Source organism: Rhinolophus sinicus, chromosome 16 (assembly GCF_057876585.1).
Source record: "Rhinolophus sinicus isolate RSI-liver-muscle chromosome 16, RSI-T2T, whole genome shotgun sequence".
In the NCBI taxonomy this organism is placed as follows: Eukaryota; Metazoa; Chordata; class Mammalia; order Chiroptera; family Rhinolophidae; genus Rhinolophus; species Rhinolophus sinicus.
The window spans coordinates 91,284,153-91,298,891 of NC_142516.1; the positions used below are offsets into that span (position 1 = coordinate 91,284,153).

General features: G+C 43.4%; 1 protein-coding gene across 2 annotated transcripts in view; it reads left to right on the forward strand.

Moving 5' to 3' along the window:
• The window catches only part of LOC109449839 (uncharacterized), a 91,095-nt gene that overhangs the window by 36,699 nt on the left and 39,657 nt on the right, over window positions 1-14,739 (forward strand). The gene's annotated exons all lie outside the window — the stretch shown is intronic.

Genomic DNA, 14,739 nt, shown 5'->3' on the forward strand with positions numbered 1-14,739 from the left:
GCTTTTCTAATGAAACCGTTTAAGTTTTATTAAAATTTATGAAGCATAGTCATAGACTCTCTTAATTCAAATTTTTAATAATATCTATAAATACCTATTCTCTAGAGTGGGCTTAGGAGTTAGGGAAAGCAGAAGTGTGTGAGCATTTCATTCACTGTCTCCTTAAGCACAGAGTTACTAAGAACTGGCAAAGTTCATTGAGCCAAGATTTACCGTTCTGACATCTTGCTCTGGTGAAATACTAGAAAAATGTTTTGAGAAGTAAAAGGTAGATGTGAAGTTAAAAGATATTTCAGGTAATTAACAGAATTGTGTTGAAATAACCTTCCCATGATTATGAAGTCTTGAATTGTAATTTTCCCTTTGCTGGAAAAATGCTCATTAGATATTTTACTTAATTAAAAAATTTTTATAATAAGTAGCCCAATTCCTATCAATAAAATAGAGAATTTGCATTTAGAATTGCCTTCAAAATTAAGTAGATTCAATTGCCATTATAATGTCTCTGAAGGCCAAGATGAACACTTTATCGCTGACACGTATGAGGAAAGAAGGGCACGTCCTAACTGGCATGTTTATCGGCACCACTTACTCCGAATACTCTCGTGAGTACTGGAATTGTTTGATACCTGGTGACATCACATTCATTCTTCAAGTTTCAACTCAAAGTCAGTTCTTTGAATCATGCTTGCTCTTACATCATAAGCTTGCAGAACTAGTCCTGACGCTGTTATATCTTCCTTCGCAAATCATTCTTGCTATTCAGGTAAATGTCAATACAGAAACAGTCTCGGGTGTAGTCTCACGGTGCATACAACTAGGCCTGTGATACACTACATTTACTGAGAACAAATATAAGCAGTTGTACATTAAATTATTTTTAAATATAGATATAGCTCACTAAAATTATTGGATTATAAATATTAATTATTATTACTATAATATAAAAACAATATCAAGTAATATTTGCAAAATACAATACTCAAATTTATTTATTAATTTTTCTCACTAATCTTAAACTGTTCTCATTCTCTGCTTAGACACTCCTAGTTCTCTCCAGACATGAATAGATTTAAAGGTTTTGCATTAACCCCTTTGTGGCTTCAAGACCACAGTATGCTAGGTCAGCTACTAAAAGTGGAATTTTTTTTCTTGAGCTTAATTGCTCATAAAAGAACTTAGCTGTTTTTTCCTAATCCTGGAAGAGTACTTTCCAACATGTCTATTCCTTCTATAAGGCATCAAACTTCCTACATTGTTTTTTCCAGCCATAATCAAACAGAAAACAATATAGAATAAAATGTCTGTATACATCAACAGTTTCCTTATGACTGTGCATTTCTAGTCAGAATAATTTTTTCTACTACCTTCCAGCTATTCTTACTGTTTTAAATTTGAATTTATGAAAATATAACTTAAAATGAATACTCACATTTATTCATGAGGCTCACTTTTGAACAAGACTATTTTTAAAGGGCCCATGATACTAGTTTTTGAGAATTAATTTACATGAAAAATCTTACAAGGATATGAAAATTGTCTTTATTTAATGAGGAAATTGCATGAAATCAGAACTCCCCCCAAAATATATGGTATATAAAATCATCTCTACGGAGCATGGGCCTTACCTATTTGATGCATGTACCACAGAGGCACAAAAAGACGGGCGTTTAATAAAAGCTTTTAATAATCAGGGGATGAACTTCCTCTGATAGGAAGAAGTAACCGAAACTGCTTTTATTCTCATTCCCTAAGAGTTTTGGAAGCAGAGCATTCATGGAATACTGTGCTTGAACAAGAAAGCTGCACGCAAAATCAGAGGTACACCACGTAGAAAGACCAAGATTTCCGGAGGCCCAATCACATATGAACAATATGTTAGTAGAGCCAGACGTGTCACCGTGGGGGATGCAAATTGATTAAGTTAAGCACTTCCTGAAATTGCTTTCTGAAAACAAGTGATCATAAAATAAGATGCAGAAGTGCAAAGAGAAAAGTTAACTCAGGCTAAGAGTTAAATGACAACCCAGTTATGCCCCAATGTGGTTTTGCAACACTTCCAAGGTTTCACTAACATCAAGTTTTCACAAGTGATTTTCTTAAAGAATGAGAATTTGAATCATTTATTGCTTGCTTTATTGGTGTACTTGTTTAAGCCGAAGGGTGGCTTCTAGGCAAAGCCTCAGACTTCTTTTTCCTTCCTCCTCTCTCTGCTGTGAGTCATCAAGACCAGCGTGCTTTCCTTCACGTGCAAACAGAATGCTGTTGCCCCGTTGTCTCAGCCTCCTTGACTGCTAAGGCCAAGCACCCCAGACTGGGTGGCTTCCACAACAAACGTTTACTTCTCCCTCACAGTTCTGGAGACTGGATGTCGGAGGTCAGGGTCCAGCATGGTCGTGTTCTGGTGAGGACCTTCTTCCTGGCTTGCAGACTGTCATCTCGCTGTGTCCTCACATGGCAGGGGGAGAGAGAGAGCTGCTGTCTAATGAGGGCACTAATCCCACTCATGAGGGCTCCACCCTCATGACCTCGTCACTCCCAAAGGCCCCACCTCCAAAGATCATCACGGGGGTTAGGGCTTCAACACATGAATAGGGGGACACAAACACCCATCATCAAGGAACGCACTGTCTTTGTGACTGTCCTCTGCTTTATTCCATCTTCCTTCTAAGTAAGCCTGTGCTTTTATAAACTTAGCAGGTTGTTAGAGAACCATGGATGGTTACAGACTCAGCTTAGACTGAGGATAAACACACAGAGATGAAATGCTTAACCTTTGGCCACATTCACACAAGAACGGATCCAAGTTGTAAAGTATACAAATTCGGTTTTGGTGTCCTAAAGCCTTCTTAGTTATATATTTTTTATCATCTTTTCCTCCCTGCTCCACACCCTCTCCCCACCTTGTGACCTATGCTTTCTGCTCTGTATCCATCAAACCACACTCTCTGAAAGTGATGTAGGAAAGGCATTACAGGAATTCAGAACAGAGGCTTTGGGAATCAGACTCGAAGTAGCTCATAGCCCCACTCTGCCACTTAGTAAGCGTATCATCTCAGACCAGTGAGGCAACTAATGGCATTGCTTTCTGTGTTCTCCTCTGTAAAACAGGAATATTGCCTACCTCTCAGAATTCTGCAGAGGTTAAACAAGGTAGTGTGTTTAATGCTTAGTACACTGCCGAGCATATAGAAATGCATACTCAATAGCTAAAAATGGAACTAGACTTGTTTAGAGTAAAATTGATGCATTTAACTTACAAGATAAGGTGTCATTTCAGAAAAATTCACTTTTGAACAGGGTATAAGGACACACTCTCTAAATACGAAATTAGGAATAGTATACTCTATACTTGTTGGAAAAGGCTTTGCTTTAGAAGAGCTTCTCCCAGCACCTCTGTAATCATTGGCACGTGCCTGCTTGCTGCATACGTAATTACACACTGTTACCGACCTCTTTTTGCTACTTAAGACGTGGCTACGTCCTAAGATGAGCCATTTTTACTTTGTTAGACTGTGAATTCGTTTCCTAATGCTGCCATACAAATTACACACAAAAAACATACATTTATTTTTTACCCTTTCGGAGGCCAGAAGTCCAAAATGAAGGTGTGGTCAGGGTTGGTTTCTGTTGGAGGCTCTGAGGGAGGAACTGCCCACACACCTCTCCCAGTTCCTGGGGGTGTGCAGCTTTCCTGGGCTTGTAGCCCCATCGCTCTAATCCCTGCCTCTCTTGTCACGTGACCTACCCCTCTGTGCCTATGTCAAATGTCCCTCTGCCTTTCCCTTATAAGGATACTTGTCACAGGATCGAGGGCCCACTCCATGTCCAGGACGAGCTCATCCAAGAGCCTGAATTTAATTAATCTGCAAAGACCTTGTTTCCGTGAAGTTCACATCCCCAAGTTCCAGGGTGCCGATGTGCACATAGGTTTTTTGAGGACCCCCATCCGGCACTATATACTATGCAAGAGAGAGGACCAGGATCTGAGGAGAGCGGGAGGAGGAATTGGTGAGGGCATACTATGCTTCCTGAAGATTTCACGCAGGAGGAACACTAGGGCTGCACCACCAGTGTGGTCAGGGGACCGCTGGGGGTGAACTTCCTGGGACAGTTAGCCCCTGCCCACTGCACAGGGGCCCATCTTTAGCAGCTGGAGAACTGCCGTTGGGGGTTGTCCAGTTTTCTTTCTCACCGGTGCCATGCCCTCCAGTTCCTGAAGCCTGCTGACTGTATTTGGGCGCTGGAGCGGGAACAAGGGATGCAGAGGGAAGGACATGCCCGTGGTTTGGCTAGAGCCATGGTGGGATGCATTGAGCAGCGCCAGCTAAAGAAGATACCGATCTCTGTCAGAGCTTGATAACCCCTGCAGTCACTTCCCCACCGTCACCCCATTCAGCAGGGATTGACCGTGTCTCAGGTACATGGACTAGCCATGGAAATGTGGTTAACAAGTGAATAAGTGGAGGGGATGCGTATTGACATTTTGGGTTTTGCTCTGAACGGAGTACTGGGAATTCGCTACAAGGGCTGAACAAGGAAAGATAAGGAAATCACCTAATTTTATGCACAGCAGTGTGACTTGTGACTGGGAACAGGACAGTGCTAACACCAGGGCACTTTGCCGGAGACGTAGAATTTCATCCTGGTAGCTCTACCTAAGATGGTTTGGAATGGTAGTTGAAAACGCAGGCTGGTACAGAGCTCTTAACTCTGTGTGATAAAATTTCCTTCCAATATGCACAGCGAGCTGCCTATGAAAATAGCATTACACAAGTTCTCTAAATCAAAACTCATTTGTTCATCAGATCTGTAGACCAAGAATTCATTACTACATTATTCCTGTTTTGCATTTGTAGTTCCCATCACTGTGCCTATTTAGGAGATGTTTAATCAGCTAATTATTTAGTATATTTTATCAATGCTCAACTTTTAAGGTGCTATAACTGATTTCCATAATGATCAAAATATTGAGAAAGTAAATGACATGACTTAAATGCTGGATTGAGTAGGTACCAACTCTTCATTTTTCAGAGTAACCGCCTCTTGTCTTGGCAAGAAGAAATAAATGCTGGGCTTCAAGGAGAAAAATTGGTTGGTATAAATCAGATCAAGGTATGACTGCTTCAGAACAAGGGTCAACAAATGATGGCCCTTGAGCCAAATCAGCCTACTGCCTATTTTTGTATGGCCACATGAAAAGCATATGAAATTCAGAAATTTCAGGGTCCATAAAGTTGATTGGAACATAGCTCACTCGCTTATGTATTGTGTGTGGCTACTTTTGCCCTCCTGTGGCAGAGGTAAGCTGTTGCTATCGGGACCTTATGTGGCCCCCAAAGCCTCAAACATTTGTTCCGGCCCTTTACAGAAAAAGCCTGTGTCGACCCCCTGCCACAGTGCAGCATCTATCAAAACGCTAATTTTTGAACTTCAAGATACTGAGTTCGTCCCCTGAATCTGTAGTTGGACTCAAGAAAGTAGGGGTGCATTGTATCAACTTGCTGCCAGACTCCACTCCTGGGGACTGTGGGCAGAGTACAGGCACTTGTAAGCTGGGCAGACACCATGCAGTGTTCAGAAAATGGCCAAACAGAGCGGGCCAGGGAAGCCCAGGAACGCTCTGTCTGAACCGGACACTGCCCCCGCCACCACTGACGTTGAACTCTCAATGCCACCTAAGCTGGGAAATGTTTCTACATTTCCCTTGCATCTCCGCAAAGTAGCCTCAACAATCATGGCCCTTTGAAGGAAGTTTCCGGTTGGCCAGACCCAGGCCACATGCCCACACCTAGTTGTGAGGATGTAGGAGAGTAAAGGACTCCTTCTAAGTCACTCAGATTCTAATGAGTGAGGAAGTCGTTTTAACTCTAAATCCTAATTTTCAGCTCGTCCCTCCCACTGTGATGCACAAAGAGGAGATTTCCCCCAAATGAGCAGCTATGCAGGGCAGCTAGAGAATAGAAATCGAACGTCTTCTACAGCTTTGCTGCTCTAATTGTGGTTGGAGGGCCAGCCGCCTCTTATCACCTGGGAGCGCGTCAGAAACGCAGCCTCTCGAGCCCATCCCCGGACTCCTGAGTCAGGTTCCGAATTTTTAACAAGATCCCCAGGTGGTTTGTATGTGCATTGAAAATTGAGACGAGATCCAAATAAAGTCCTAATTTGGCAGGACTTCAGGCAACACTATGAAGTGAAAGGAAATATTCAGGCAGTCGGGGGTACACAGAAGTTGGGCCCTGGGAGGTCACCCATAAACATGACAGCTCTGCCTGAGAACCTTCTACCCTAGGCTATGCCTGCCTTTCTGTTTCTTCCTTTGTCAAACCCTCAGAGTTAAAACCTCCAAAGTGCTAGCATGTCCAGTGGCAGTACACTAGGAGCCGTACAGGGAGAGTGGACAGCAGGCGAGCAGGCACTTAGATATGCGGGTTGTTTGCGAATAATGGCTTACCTGTGGAGATCACAGGGCCAAACAATATTTTAAATGGCCGATGGTGAGTCTTGACCTAATGTAAATTCAGAAATGGGAGCTTAATATGAACCCAGTCATACTTGGATTCAAGTCCCAGCTCTGTCACTTATTTTGTAATTTTTATGTAACTTACATAACTTTCCTGAGCCAAAATTGTCTCATTACTAAAATGGGGTTAAGAATATGAGTACGAAATGTAGTCTGTGTAAAGGAGATGCCACAGTGCAGCCAGAACTGTGTACTCCACTAACTATAGCTATTACTGGTTTTGATCGCTAAGTCAGGAGACCATGGTACTTTATGCTTTAGTTAACCAAGGTGTGACAGTTTACCAACTCATTTTGCAAGAGAATTGTTACAAGTACTAGTATTGAATGATCTGTACTGAGTTTTAGGGTTACAGATGCTCAGGCCTCTGGTTTCTGTCACCAGGAGGTATCATAGAGTAACGTTGTTTATGCCATGAGGTTAATTTGATAAATTGCAATCGCGAATATTAGAGGGCTAAAAGTACATATCAGAAAAACTGCTGAGTATACTAAATGTATTCTTTTTATACGACTTCTGGAATATTGCCACGTCTGAAACCTCAGCAGAACCTTTCTGTAGGACAGAAATGATTACTCTTAGTTATCATAAACCTACTAAAATTTATGTCCAGCAATCTTTAGGGTGGAAGGAAAGCAGATCTTTGCAAGGACAGGGCAATGGTCGGTATCTTAAGCATTTCCTTTGAGACTCTATCCCCTCAATAAAATTGATCCTAAAAAACTGTAAATTATTTTTTTTTCTACAGCTAAAACGTTTTGGGCACAATGATCCTGAAGTTACTAAAATGAACTATTAAAAAGCAAGATAGGTTTTCCAGTTACTATTTTAATTTTCATTACCTTATAAATTAAAGAAGAATGCAGTTATAGCATAGAAAACCAGTTTATAGAGCTTAAACAAGTTGTTAATAAGTGAACTGGATACATAAAATCCTTAAAGCATATCTCAGTTGGCAACAAGCTGTCTTTATCCTCAATTGATTAATACATTTCTCCCATGTAACACTCGTGTCAATGACGCCTCTAACATAAAAGTCCTAGGTTACTTATGGCTAGAATTTAAATGTAGACTTGAAGAAAAATTACTAGCTTTTGCAACACATAGCTATAATGTACCTAATGAAATAAGATGTTTTATTATTAATAGCCAGGTGATATTATTAATATTGGCCAGGCAGGGTAGGGGGGCAACCTATCAGCAATTAAATTTGTGGGCATTGCCCCCTATTCTTTAAACGAGAGAACTTCTCCATGCTCCCATAAATGGCAGGAATCCGTTTTGACTTTGAAGCAACTCTTCCTTGTTCTAGTAAAACTGACTTGAGTAATTGCCCTTAGAAGGCAGGGCTAGTAGCCTCCCTGCTATTGCTGCTGTGTGGAGCCTTAAGTACGGTGCCCTGCAGGCTGACACCTAATTTATGCCCCAAACTGTGTAGAACATTCATTCCTGTGCCAGCTCTCGTGGTTATTAACCTACACCCTTTCCTTTTCCGGAGCTAATCTCTTAATGGTTACTGATCTTATGCCCTCTATAAACCCTCTGAACCGTAACCCTTTTGGAATCCTCTAGGTTAGATACTAACAGAGGAAACCAGAACCTTTCTCCTTGATTGGCTTCCTGTCATCAGGGCTCCGCCCCCCACCATTGCAACGGTAGAGTCTCCTCCAGCCAACCCACGGCAAGTCTATCGTCTTTAAATATGGAGGGTGCCAAACAAATGTATACAGATTTTAAGCAAGGAAAACTGTATTAAAATTGTAATACTCAATATATACTGATAACAAAGGATGAATTCAAGTCACGTTTGACCTTCTGCAATTACAAGAGGTGCTCAAAGTGGTTACCATCAGGGTCCAGACACTTCTGATTATGGTGAACTACTGCTTGAGCCACGTTGACCAAAGTGTCCACTTGTGTACATTTTTGTGGCACCCCTGGCATGTGAGCCATATCCTGACCCTTGTCTCTAAGAGTAAAGTCTATCTTCAGGACCTGTGACCTCCATCCCACCAACATTCAAACATGCGTGAAGTATGTCCTATCTTATAAAACATAACCTCCCTCAGCCACACGTTTCTTTCTAGCTGCTCCTCCCGTCGTAACTACTTAAATGCCTTAGAAGAGTGGTCTATGCTCTATTCCCACCACACGCTTCTCACGCTCTTCTCAGTGCTCAACCCAATGGCATCTGTCTTCTTCCCTATTACAGCACTGACTTTGCTCTCAATGGGGTCTTCGGAGAGTTCCTTGTCACCAGGGGTCACCAACATATGGCAGCAGCCTCGCAGTTCCTCACACGTCCTTCCTCTGGAAGCATTTGCCCCCCTCGGCTTCCCTGAGTGACCAACCTGCCTCTCCTTGGCAAGCCTGACTTCTCGTGTCCCCACCACTGCCCTGTTTCACACCTGTGCTCCGCAGGGACTTCTGCTCCTTTTCTTCTTCACATTGGACACACGGGCTGGGAAATCTCAGTCACCAACATGATTTTAATGCCACCAGATAGAGTCGCCTCCTCCTTCTGAGCTCCAGACAAGGACGTCATTGACCATTCCCACCTTGGTGAATGTTGTCTTCTGTTGGCTTCCCTGATTCCAGAAGCCTTGGCTTTCTTCCTGCTTTCTTTCGCAGATATTTCTCAGTCTTCTTAAATCTGTCCCTTTCCTACTTAGAACACTTCGGTTATTTGAATTCAGTGTGAATTATAAGTGCGGTGATTATCATGCTTCCCACCTCACGCTGGCCCTAGCTGTCCTTACCTGGTTGACCTTCCATTTCTTCAAAAACCTCGCTTTCTCGTCTCTTGTTCCACAGATACAACTGTATGAGCTGAAGCCAGTTCTAATCTATGAAGTCCAACCTCTGTCAGTCTAAAGAGTCCTTCCAAATCTCCATCACTCTTCAGACCCTTTAGTATTGTTACCACTACCCGCTGTCCTGGCAGTTGACTTTGCCACCTGCTTCAAAGGAAAAGAAGTGGGGAGAAATGAGGCCATTGTGCCAGGATTTCTTCAGCCTCCTTCCCAACACTGAGAAATTTACCTCCGTGGGAACCTATCCATTCCTCCTCAGTTTCTATCCCAGAGGAAGAAATGTGCTCCCACCTCTTTAAGTTGGATCCAGTCCCTCCCCCACTTTTCAGGACTGTGTTCCAACTTCTCTGTTGGTACTGGCTTTTGCCGCAGGTGGTTTCATCCAGTGTTAACTCTTACACTCCTTGGGGAAAACAGTCCTGATCCCACATTTCCTTCTACCATGTTTCCCCGAAAATAAGAACTAACTGGAAAAGAAGCCCTAGCATGATTTTTCAGGATGACATCCCCTGAACATAAGCCCTAATGCGTCTTTTGGAGCAAAAATTAATATAAGACCCAGTCTTATTTTCAAGGAAACACGGTAGCTACTGACCCAGCTCTACTTGCCTTCACGTTCAGGTTTCTTGAAAGAGTGGCCTATAATTTGCTATCCGCAGCTGTCGTGCAGGAGACCCTGCTCACTGCGCCATTTGTCGTGCGCGGAGGCCTTCTCGCCGCGCCCTCTTTCAGGCGGGGCGGCCTGCGGGGTCTCTGCTCCCGCTCCCCACACAAGAACGCAGGATATGGTGAGGCCGGAAAGGAACACCCACGGAGCCATAGGTAGGGGAGCCATACCACCACGGTCTCACTGGAGGCTGGGCCCACCGGACGCGTGACCTGCCGTCCGCCTTTCCGCCAACCGACCAACCGATGACCCTCCTCCACTCTCTCGACTCTCCTCTTCCGCTCTCTTCGGCTCTGCTCGGCTCTGCTTGGCTCTGCTCGGCTCCTCGGCAATCCTTCGTAGCCGCAGCAGTTATACCAGCGGCCAATCGGCTAACCGGCCACAGCCGAAGGCCAATCAGCCACAGCCGACGGCCATTCACCACCCAAGCCAGTATCCTTCCACGTGAGGCCGAGAGCCTGTAAACTACTCTCTGGGGCTCTGTCCCCACAGCAGTTCCTTCTGCCTGTTTTCATTCCTCAATCCACTGCAATTAGCTTCTTCCCAAGGCTCTGATGAAATAATTCTTGCTAACTCCCCAAGAAGCTTCACATTTGCCAAAACCAATGGACAGTTTTTAATCTTTATCTTACGTTGTGCCTTTGCAATATTAGACACTGCTGACCTCTTCTGTGGAACTTTTTCTCCCTCGATTTACATGACTCTACTTTTCCCTGGCACATCTCCCAACTTTCTAGCTTTTTCCTTTGCAGCATGTTTAGGGGCTCCTTGTTACTCATTCAACAAGTATTTATGGAGCTGGACCCTGGAGCTGCAGTGATGAGTAGAATACAGTCCCTGCCCTCATGGAGTTTACAGGGCAAAGAAAGAAGAGCCAATCAAGCCATCACACAAATAACAATGAAGCATTATGGAGTCTGCTGGGTGCTGGGAGAGTGTGTCGGGGGCCCCCTCTGAGTGCACCTGAGATCTGGCACACACCTGGGAGCCATCCATCACACTGTATGGCCTCTCCTTTTCAGTATGGGATTTTGGTGAATGAACGCATATTCGTCTTAGTCATAGCCTTAATCATTTAATAATTGGCAGTCACATATCCTTTCACAATCTGCTGTCTCCAAATGGAGATATTCTTAGCCTTTTTCTGTAGTCTCCTTCCCTGTCTCCCATTAGCGGTTGTATAGAGACTTGAGCTTATGTACATTTTTGTAAGTTTTCTCCAGTTCAGTTGCTTGCGTAGCAGCAGAACTCCACAGCATTCTAGGTGTCCATCTCTCCGAAACTGAATTTCACCTACTTTTTCAAAAATTGCATTTTTGCAGTCATACGGGGTCTCTGGTCCTGTTCCCCGCACCAGAACGCAGGACATGGTGAGGCCAAAAAGGAACACCCACGGAGCCATAGATAGGGGAGTCATACCACTATATTCTCGCTGGCGGCTGGGTTGGAGACACAGGAAGCAGGAGCTGCAATCTGCCATCTGCTTCTCTGCTGACCAACCAGTCCAACCAACCCCCTAGCTTAGCCACAGCAGTTATATCAGTGGCTAATGGCTAACCGGTAACAGCTGATAGCCAACTAGTCACAGCTGATGGCCATCTACTACCCGAGTCAGCACCTTTCTATGTGAGGCCAAGAGCCTGGAAACTGCTCTCTGGGACTCTGTCCCCACACGCATGTAGCGCTGTAAACTTAGATCTCATGTGCCAGAGTAGGCAGCCCACTGCAAGTGCACTCGTGAATACTCCTTTTTGACACCCCATGTTGTTGAAGAGGTGTGAACAGAGGACACAGCTGATTTGAGTCTGACTTCCACCATTTTGTAAGTTTGACAACCTGTCTGAATTTGCTGCTCCAGGAAGCATTGCAAATCAGCATTGAAACCCTGGCCATCTGACTGGGATTGGGGGTTTGACCTGTAAAATAATCTATTGTTTTGTGAATGAGTATCCTTGGGATGGAACACAGATCTCCCCTGGGTCCTTCTCTGGCCATTCTATAAGCACAGAAAGCAGCTAGCCTTGGGGTGAGGCAAGTGCCCCATCTATGTTGGTAAGGAATGATCGAAGGTAGTGGTTCTCAACAGGGGGTGACTTCACCCCCTGCCTCATACATTTGATAGTGTGTGAAGACATTTTTGATTCTCACAACTATGTAGGTACTACTAGCATCTAATGGGTAGGGACCACAGATGTAACTGAACATCCTACAATGCAGGAAACAGACCCCCACAACAAAGAATGATCTGGTCCAAAATGCCAATCAGTAGTTCCAAGGCTGGGAAATCTGAATCTAAGAGATAATGGAAATGCAATAACTTAGTGACTTTGTGCCTAAAGATAGATGTAAGAAACAGGCTCCCCTGTTTCTAGTGAAGTACCCAAAAGGTACTTTTAATTTTTTAAAATAATTATAGATTCAGAGTTTTTTTGGCAAATGAGCAGGCTAGTCATTCATTCATTCATTCATTCATTCATTCAACATGTTACTAATGCCCTGTGCCAGAGTTTCAACTTTCAACAAGCTTTGGTCCCTGCCCTCAAGGACATAAGCCGCCTGCTGTGGTCCTCTCTAAGCAGCATCACCTGGAGGCTTGTTAGAAACCATTGCTGGCCCCTCCACCAGTTTCTGATTCAGTAAGTGGATGTGGGGTGGGACCCAAGAATTTGGAACAAGTTCTCAGGCCGTGCCCAGGAAACTGGCTCAGGACAATGCTTTGAGAACCATTGTTCTGGGGACACAGAAAAGGAAGTGCCTGTGGTCTTGTTATGAACTGGATGTTTGTGTCCCTCCACCCAAAATTCATATGTTGAAATCTTACCCCCTCCAATGTGATACTATCAAGAGGTGGGGCTTTTGGGAGGTAATTAGGTCACAAGGGTGGGCCCCTCATTAATGGAATTGGTGCCCTTATAAGAAGAGGCATGACAGAGCTTGCTTCCCCTCTTCTCCACTTTGTGAGGACACAACAAGAAAATGGCATCTGTAAGCCAGGAAGAGGGCTCTCACCAGAAACGTACCATGCTGGCCTCCTGCTCTTGGATTTCCAGCCTCCAGAACTGTGAGAAATGAGTGTTTGTTGTTTAAGCCCCCCAGCCTGTGGTAATTGGTTACAGCAGCCCCAGCTAAAACAGGTTTTGAGGATGACCGTTTGCAGTACTTGTGGGACACTTTAAAGATTTGAGTGTAACTGTCAGAATGTCTTTGCAGGAAGGAGGATTTCACGGTCCGTGACTGCTAGAGGTAGACTTGGTATTTCACTGAGAGCTGATGTTATTGCTGAAAGCCCAGCTGTTTTATTTCTCTAAAGCAGCAAAGTTGAACATCTTTTTTATCTGAAAAAATGTTTACCTCTTTTTATGTGAATTATGTGTTTTCAATTATCTTTTTTTGTATTTTCCTCCTACGGTCTTCTTGAGCAAATAGTTTTAAACTCCACAATTTTGGCTAACAACGAGATGTAAGATACAGACACAAGTTCTTAAAATTCAGCATGGTTCACTGTTGCCAAGTGAGCATAAACTGAATCACATCAAATTGTAGAGTATAATATTTTATTTTTTTCATTTTTCACCTTCCCATTGAAAAATGCAGTCAGGCAATCAAGGTCGCCAGGGTTAAGTTTCCAGATGGCCACAAGTCAGAAATGACGAGAAGAGTTTTCTGTTTGGTATTTGCCTGGGAAAGCTCCCAGGAAAAGGCAAGGAGCCGCAACTCAAATCCTTGTTCTCCGTTATCCTTTTTTAAATAGCTTTTGCATAGGCTCGATTTTTGGAAGTTGTGTGATGCTAATTTAGGTATATATGTCATTACAGTTTTAGCATGGCTCCTTCTCAGGCATACACAAGATATGCCAGACGTGTGAAAAGAGGAGGGAGCCAGGCACAGGAACCTCTGGGGCACTGGTCTAACAATATTCCAGGCTCAAAACCCACTTCAGCACAGACCAACTGGTAGACCTGAGTTTCAAGTCCATCTCCCAGTATGGAAGAATAACTCTTTTTTTTCCTGTCTCTCTTCCTGTTCTTTCCATACCTGTATTCTATATAATTCCCTAGGTTAGATCAAGCACCAATAGTTGAAACTCTAAAAAGAGGCAAAGTTTGACTCAGTTTAAGAAATAATTAGGTAACAATTAGCTTGGTCATGGCTAATGAAATTGTCTTGGCATAGAGGCATTCTTTTCCCTGGAAGTGTTTTTGCAAAGGCTGGCTATTTGTAAAGTAGGATGGTAGTTAGAGAATTGGGTTAGATGGCCCTTTATCCAGTGAGACTGTATAAATCTAGGATTCTTTGATCAACATTTGTTGGAGCACAGCTTTGCACAGGGCTCTGTGCTAGGTATTGGGCATATACTGGAGATAGAAAGTCCCAATCTTTGCCCTCAAGAGCCATACACACATATACACGTAAAAATTAGGCGTTATTTTTTAGCCCCTGGAACCGGTATTGAGGATCGCTGTGATTATGTTTAAATTAAATTGCTAGAGATTACATTCCTTAGACTGATGTGCAGCAACTAAGGAACTATTTTTATTAAAATTGGGGACTTATTCCCCTTAGAACACTGCTTGTATAAAGAAAATGAAAACAATAGGAAAAGGAAACCCTATAAAAATGGGGAAAAGTGTACATATTTTAAGCCTACAAAACCACATTATACAATTACTATTTCCCCCCACTATACACATTTCAAATGTTTACATAAAATCATAAAAAGCTAGGATGTTAAAAAA